Source organism: Dendroctonus ponderosae, unplaced genomic scaffold, assembly GCF_020466585.1.
Source record: "Dendroctonus ponderosae isolate FM_Combo_2020 unplaced genomic scaffold, Dpon_F_20191213v2 Dpon_F_20191213_1, whole genome shotgun sequence".
Lineage (NCBI taxonomy): Eukaryota > Metazoa > Arthropoda > Insecta > Coleoptera > Curculionidae > Dendroctonus > Dendroctonus ponderosae.
This window is the reverse complement of record NW_026017110.1, coordinates 25,046,807-25,055,153: the sequence shown is the minus strand read 5'-3', so window position 1 is coordinate 25,055,153 and position 8,347 is coordinate 25,046,807. Positions and strand designations below refer to the sequence as shown.

Below are 8,347 nucleotides of genomic sequence, written 5' to 3'. Positions count from 1 at the left end.
TCGACATTTTGACTAACAATCATACGGATAAACCTGGTATCGTTAGAATTAAGTTTTTCAAAAAACTGCTCGTTGAATCCCGCATTTAGGAGTCGACAAATCAATGGATAGAACCCAGAATAAATCGCACTAAGGAAAAAGTTCAATGGCCCCATTGGGTTTGCCCGCTTACTATTTACACTACTTATAACTCACCTGTTTAGCAACTCGAATGCAAGCAAATCTGAAACAACAGAATATTCATTACTCAAATCAACATCATAGTAATATGTATATAACTAGAAAAAATCCTATAATTGTGGCAGATGAAAACCGTCAATAAACGAGCGATTTGTGAAACTCCGCAGCAAACAATAATTGAATATTTCACAAAGCAGGTCAAGGCACATTTGCCGTCAATTTATCAAAGCATTTAAAAAAGTTTTGAATTATGAAACAGTGACACACTCATGGAATTTGTAAAATTCCGGACGGGAAGCAAACAAATGCTCTTTGCCCTTTAGTCCTGCAGATATTTGACTAATCACCCAATATTCTGGCTACTAATATTGCCCAAACCGTGGTTAAAAAGCCCTGCAAACGCGACAAGTTATTCTAATATTATGTAAAAACTTAAACACTTTGAACAAAGCGCACCCAAATCAACAGATTATCATTTATACGACACATTATATCCTATTTCATATTAACAACACATATTATAATCAACTAACACCCAAGGGACTAAAACCGTCGTAATTAAAATGTCCTCCGGAAAATCCCAGTGTGTCCTTCTGAATAGTTTTCCTGGATCGGTCGGGACTGCTTGAAATTCAATTGGTCAACGTGCTCTTCTCCATGACGAACTCCCGGAGGAACTTTTTGAATTTAATTGACCGCTAAGTTCTTGCAAAGAGCCTCTTGGCAGTTTCACTGATTTAATTTTGCTGAATCAGGATTTGCAAGTTTAAGAAAGGGGCTATTGGAGTGAGGAGAAAACTTCGCGGTTTATTCGAACAGTCTCTAATTTGTAATAAAGGTGTTAATATGCGGTTGAAATTTGTTGGATGTTTGTGCCTTCGAAAATAATTTTCGTTGACTAACGGGAAAATGTCTTTCATTGTCGTGATAGTTTCCGATGTGGAAATCTTTGAAAAAGTTCTTAATAAAAAGTCGATTTCACCCATTAAAATTGTGCAACCTCAGTGAAACTAGCAAAAAAGTAATTAATGAAGATCTCCGATGCCTAGGCGTAATGTTTGCGTCATTTTAATTCAATTAAAATTGATCGATCTCTCGGATGATTTAGGGAAAATTTTAACTGAGAGCGGTAATTGATGATTATTCAATTCATATGATTTACCAGTTTTCAAATTTCCCGTTTCAACTGGGTGGTTAAATTGTTGAAATTAATGGAAATTTAAAGAATTCTGACTGTATTAACGCGGTTACCAATGGAATTATTTAAAACCGAAATAATGTGAAAATGAGCGGTTTGGTCGAATGACAACTTTAGGGTGAAGCTATGTGAAATTTAGGCGGCTTGACATTTTATATAAATATTTTGTTAATAAAGTCAGATAAAATTGAAAATTGGAGAACCACTAGGTTGCTTAAAATTACATTTAATATCATCACGAAAAATTTTGTTTACGTCGGCTGAAAATTAACATAAAAAATTAGGAGTACTGTTTATCTATGATGGTTTTAAATATAAGGAATATCTTTGATTGCTCGCTTACAATAGATTTTATTCACAAACAATTCAATGAATGCCCACAAATAGACTGTAGAAGTTTAGTATAAAGCTGAATATGATTTATGAAAAAACAGAATTTCTAATTTCAGCCCAGGAAAAAAAATCCGTTTTACACTTACTTTTACTATAATCAGCAAATAAGAAAGAAACATTTGGTTAATTTTTCAATCTACCGGCACATTTTCATTTCTATTTTGTAATTAAATTCACTTTTGATCGCAAGAATGATCTGAAAATGACCCTCTTGGAAACCTAATATATTTTATTTAATGTTGAAGACTGAATTACTTAATACTTGGTATTCCAATAATTTGAAATTTTAAAAATAAAAATATTTGATGTATTCACTGCTGTTTTTTACCGCTTTTCTTGTTATTAACTAATTTATTTGTAAGGGCGCATAAATTATTTTTTTTATTCATAAAAAGCCAACACAATACTTGGAATTCGTCTGGTAATAAATGCATAAAACGCCATGCGAAGTACGAATCCTGCAAGTAAATGCACCCAATAGAATGACAACCAATGAATTATTATTTAATTCGTGCTCTTTGCGCAAATCCGGATTTAAGTGAATTTAAGGGAAAAGTTGGCTGCCTTTAATGCAGCGCCAACCGCGCTGTTGAGTAGTAGCGTAATATCGGTTGTTTGGCGGTATCAAATTTGTACTCAGTTTTCTAGTTTACCACGTGGAGAGTTTGTCGTCATCTTTGCAAATTGTGGCGGACAAAACAATTGATGCTGCCATGGCTGGAAATCTCAAATAAAATATTTTTTTCGCTGTTAAAAACAAAAATCTCCTGGTTTTCATATAATTTTGTTTCAAGCAAACATCCATCCCTCACTTAAAAATAATGCACGTCGATAGCTTTAATAATACTATTAGTTATTCCGTATTCAAACGACGCGTGAAGCTGCTTTGGCCTGAAAATATGTCCATCTAACTTTATCATGACTGGCTGCAATCAAATCAACTATCACTGCACAAAGAGTTTTGCTTTACGACGGATACTTTGCAATAGAGATGGGAGAAAAACATCGATGTAATTCGTTCGATGTTCGATATTTTTACCATCGATGTTGGAAATTTGTGACATCGATCATAAACATCGATGTTAGATCCTGAAATGAAAACATCGGACATTTGATGTAAATCGAAGTGAAAGACTTCGATGTTGTCAAACATCGATGTTTTGCCTTTGATGATTCCCTAACATCGATATTACCTTTCGATGTCAACATGATGTTACAGGATCGATGTTCCATCCCTACATTGTAATTAATAGGAAAAATGGCTTTTGTCCAACGTACAAGTTTTTCATTCGGATTTATATCTAAATCAATGTGGGAATTTCAAATGCAAAATTCTGGAAACTTTGGGCAAAATGGGACATTTTAAGAAACCCCACAAGCTTTAACTGGAGATTAAAATGTAAGCTGTAACAGTGTGCGATTGACGTCTTTAAACCCTCATCAGTGCTTTTTGCCACTAAACTCCTACTTCCGAAATAAGGAAAATAGGAGTTAAAAAGACTTCATTAGACCATTAACTCCCACTCACTAAACTAAAACAGTCGTTATGAAATTTGCTGAACACTGACCAAAATACAGGGTGTCCTGAAACTCGACCGATAAACAAGGGCAAGTTTTTCAAGTCGATCTGATCTAAATTGCCTTATCTGGAAAAAAATGTTGCGTGACAAATGGAAATTTTCTCATTCTTCATATTGCTTTAACTCGGATTGGCTTTAACTCGCAACTCCAATGCTTCAGAAATGTTCCTTAATGCTGGTGAACCTGTTACATGTGTGGCGAATTTCGTGCTTTTAATAGCTGCAAATCGACCAATATTTGAAGCAGCTCCAGACCCAAAAATCACAAGAATTTCAATCAGAAGATCTGGCTGGACTTTCCTTTTCAATGGGCTGTTCAGTAATATTTGAGTTCACAAAAGAAACCTTGGTTGGGTCAAATATTCAAAAAAATGTATTCTCAAACACTTGAGGAAATCAAGCACCTGCTCTAGTTAATTAATTCCATGAACTCTTATCCAAGAATTTATGTTAAATATGTTTTCTGCTTGGCCTCTTTGATGGTCTGAGGACGGTTACCAAATTGGGCATTCTGCCGAACGTTCTGCACTTAAAAACTTTCCTACTTCGCGAAAGTTCTGTAAAAACCCGATAACCAGTAAGCTTCAAAGGACAATCAGAATGCCGATGTTTGCATTTATACAAAGCATAGTGTTCAGTCAAATGTACAAGGTTCTCGTCATTAACAGTCACTTCAACATGCAACCAGATACTATATTTCTTTCTCGAAGCGGAGGCACCAGAAAAATCATAGAACTTTGAGAATTTTCGGTTGAATCGAAAGGACACTTTATCTTAACGAGAGCAGCAAAATGAAAAGCAACAGTGAAGCATCTCTAATAGAAACGGAACGGGAAACAGAAAGTTAGATTTCGGTGAGTAGCATCTGGCGTCGTATTATTGTGCGCCGATAAATGGAGAAAAATTGTTCGGCTAAAATACGAAAATAGATTTAACAAAGCTAAGTCGAGCGAGGTGCTCTTAACGAGATACGACGTAACGCTACGAAAATTTTCCTTATTGGAGAACCAGGCTGGGGATTTATTGCCGGCATTGTTTTCTATTTGGGAATTTATTTCGTATTGTTCCCAAATGTTACCAAATTGATTTCACTGCGAAATTTCATTTTACCATTATGATTATATCGGCGACAACACAATTTCCTAATATTTCAGCACACAAACTATTATGATTAAACTTTATATCACACCATCCATAATTATGAAGAATGATCGTTCTCTTAAGGATCAGATGCGCCTTCTAGGCGTGATGTGTATTAATTATCGAATGAACTATAAATAGTATGCAAAAAATCAGATTAACTATCTTGACACTGTTATTTATGATCATGCAGCCGAGCTTGGGAGTAATAGACGTGTTTCTGCACGATAGCTAATATGGCATGAAAGCCCCTCACCAAAACATGCAGTAATTTGAATAGAAGTGAAAATCTAAATTGTGGTTTTCAACAACATCAGAGCCGTCGAAAGTTTCTGATATAAGTAGACTAAAGTTGATGAGGGCCAATTTGCTCGAAACCGGTGCTTTTGATTACCAACTTAGGCACTCTTAATTTTGAAGATACTGATTTTAAGGGTTTTAGGCACTTGAAGAAAAAACTTACTAAAGAGTGAAAAAGTAATGAAAAAATGTTATCAAGTCGGTGTCTCAGTTACTAATGTCTTTATCTACAAGAATAGATAATGAGGGATTGTTGTAGGATGAGAAACCAATTTTTCAAAGTAGTATGAAGAAGATCAATCACATCGTTCATAATTATGAAGAAAAAAGAAACCAGTAATTTAAGCAAATACCCAACAAATATTTTGTGCAAAATTTATGAATTTAAAAATTGCTTTGGTTCTCTGTGTATAATCCTTACAAATGTGCACATTTCAACTTTAAACAAGCATTAATAACTGCACGTCAACAAGCAAAAATTATGAAAACAAATTGTTCGAAGATTAAATGCAACTGTGAAAAATGAAGTGCATTATTTATATAATAAAATACGATGCAAAAAATTATATTTAATGTCTCGGCATTTTGACTAATAGTCATACGGATAAACCTGGTAACGCTAGAATTAAGTTTTTCAAAAAACTGTTCAATCCCGCATTTAGGAGTCGACAAATCAATGAATAGTTTTAAAATTACATAAAAATTAAGACCGATTTTCCCTAACCAAAACTGCCTTTACTTTCGCTATCACTTGAAAGACCACTTGATTTTCACTTTCAGCTGATGTTTCGAAGAAGTCTTTAATCAATTTCAATACAAAATTTTATCGATCTGATCGGTTGCATTATCACCCTATTTCCGTTACATTTTAATTAAACGTACTCAAAAATAGCTAATTATTTGGGATCACAACATAATTTAACAAAATTCACAATCAAAACGCATTTCAACGCCGAAACTATTATTAAGAAAATGAATCCCATATCGTCCATAATTATGAAGAATGATGGTTCACTTTTGGATCAGATGCGTCTTCCAAGCTTGATGTGTATTAATTATGGAATGAAATGGAAATAATATGCAAAAAATATGAAATTCGCTATCTTGACACTGTGATTTATGATCATGCCGTTAAACATGGAAGCATTAGAAGCAGGCAACATACAAGGAGAGTATAGTTTTAGTTCGATACTGAACTGGACTGAGCAATAGAGTGTTTTAACTTGAAAACTAAAGATTCTTCAATCTGTAAGGGAAGAAATATCGTACTGAAGTCTGTCTATTTAATTCACTTCCAAGTTGTAATTACGTTTTTATATTCAAACTATGGATTAAATTTACAATTTAGCAGAAATGTGTTTTACCTTAAATTCTCAATTAATTCCTTTAAAACTCGTTTTGCAGGATTTTTCTCAAAAAGTTGCACAAAAAAACATGCATAATTCTTTCACGGCTTTCGTTCAGATGCGATGCAAATTCAGTTTTTATCCAAGAATACTACAAAAATACATAAAATACAAAAATWCATAAAAAATACATAAAATTGATAATTCAACCACCTGGTCTTATCGGATTATATTGATTTAAAATTAAATAAAACTTGCTTAATCAGTTTTTCATGGAGTGAAGTGGCGCAGATGATTGCCCAAAATGCAATAAATTAATTAACGAAAATGAGTTTTCAATGGCATCCTTAAGAGCGCATATTTTCAGAAGCAGATTTGCTATTGATTGAGTTTTTTAGCCAAATACCTATGAAATATTCTTCTTTTAAGTCCTCTAATAAGAAACACAAAATTTTGTTTTATGTAATACCCAAGAAAACGGTTTTGAGAACCATTCCGTTCAACCATTTGGAACTTATGTAAAACATCAGAAGTTGAAGAGTGGTGAAAGCAACAAACAAAATGTATTTATTTATAATAAATTTTAAACAAAAATGATGAAAGTTGACATTTAGAAGCAATAAAGTAAAGCAAATCTAGATAAAGTTACGAAAATTTAAAATGAAAAAATGAGCTGTTGAACTGGCCAGAAAGATCTCAAGATTAAGCCCCATTACATTTCTACTAATAGGAAACTAATGATCAAAAATAATTCTATGAAAGATTAGACCAGAATTCATGCTGCTTTGAAGGATTATTCATGTTTCAAATAACTGAGCATATTTTTGATCATTTTATAGTAAAAACTTTAATAAATTCTCCCTAATAATAAATTCGACATCTGGAAAACGACAAAAAGGAGATGCATTTGAAGATGCCCCAAAATCCATGTGATCTTGAATCTTCAGGCACTTTTCTGCTCTTTCTCTTTGTTGAGCATTTTTCAAGAACAGTTTCTTCAGAAAAAAGATACCGCACGCACGATGGGTTCTTCGTTCAGTTGTTTTAGGTTTTCGCAAAAAATTTGATTGTAGAAAAAACAGATTTGTAGCACAATCATCTTATTTCAATACGGTGAATATGCCATTCTCTTCAAGCATTTCCTTGCGGTTTCTGTAATTTGGCTTTTCCAGTTAGCGCCCACACGGAGGCTCACGCCATAAAAAGAACTCAATCAAAAGTTGATGTCTTTGAAGGGCGGCGTTCCAGATTTGCTGGTTTCGCAGCAAAGGGGTCATTTCACATGCAAATAACAGGCCCTATAAGGCACGAAGCAAAATTTGTTAATCCTTAGAAAGGCTCAATGTGATTGTTGGTATAATTTGGTGGCGGCAAGTGTAGGAGTGTTGTCGTTTCCCTAACGATCGATACTCTTGCCGCCCGGCCGGTCTGTCGAGGGTGCGGTTACTCGCCCTCAGGGCCAATCGTCTGGATATTCTTGTACAATTTATTGTACACATGGTCAGATCAAATGGGCTCGACCGCCACTTTCACATGAAATTCGCTTGTACGAATGCTCCCAATGGGGAGGATACATACCTGGGTGTCTTCCAAACATCACAAGATGATCAGTTTTCGAGCTAGTTTATTTGGACATTGGAAAAGTGGCAAGAAATTTCAAAACTGGAGCAATGCAGCTTAAACTTTTGAGGCGGATTAGAGGTTTTTTGAGGGCCAAACCACGCCATTATTCCGCTCCCGCTTAATCATTGTACAAAAGCGAATCCATTTAGTACACGGTGCCAGCCAGTTTGGAAACAAATAGGCTTAAATGTTCGTCGTATATTTTCCACCCTCCTTCTGGGATTCCTGGAAAGCTTAGCTTCGCTGCACGTATTTTTGATTAACACTATTTTCAAGATTAATGGATGCTTTTGATGCTCTTCTTTTGCGAGCCTCGAGTCATTACTTTATTTTAATCTAATTTGTCGTTAACGAGATTCCGGAGATTTGCTAAGCGCCATTCCATGAAAATCGCCGTGTTCAGCTTTCAAAGGCATTTTCAGAATCCTGACTTCCAATTGCGTTAGTTCTTTGTATTTTGTCCAATGCATCCAGTTTCAGTGATGCGAACTAAAGAGGAAAAAGTACATACGGAATATATTTTATCAGAACAACAGAAAAATGACCTGCTATTCAAATTATTAATATCCTTGGATTATATGCGAATG

The 8,347-nt window shown here is 34.5% G+C and overlaps 1 protein-coding gene across 11 annotated transcripts in view; it reads right to left on the bottom strand.

Moving 5' to 3' along the window:
- LOC109546943 (protein turtle) overlaps window positions 1-8,347 on the bottom strand; it is a 129,394-nt gene that overhangs the window by 86,281 nt on the left and 34,766 nt on the right. For all 11 annotated transcript variants that reach the window (XR_007280310.1, XR_007280309.1, XM_048661022.1 and 8 more), the window contains exon 2: window positions 196-223. The gene's annotated coding sequence lies outside the window, so the exon portion shown is untranslated. The remainder of the gene's footprint in view (window positions 1-195; window positions 224-8,347) is intronic.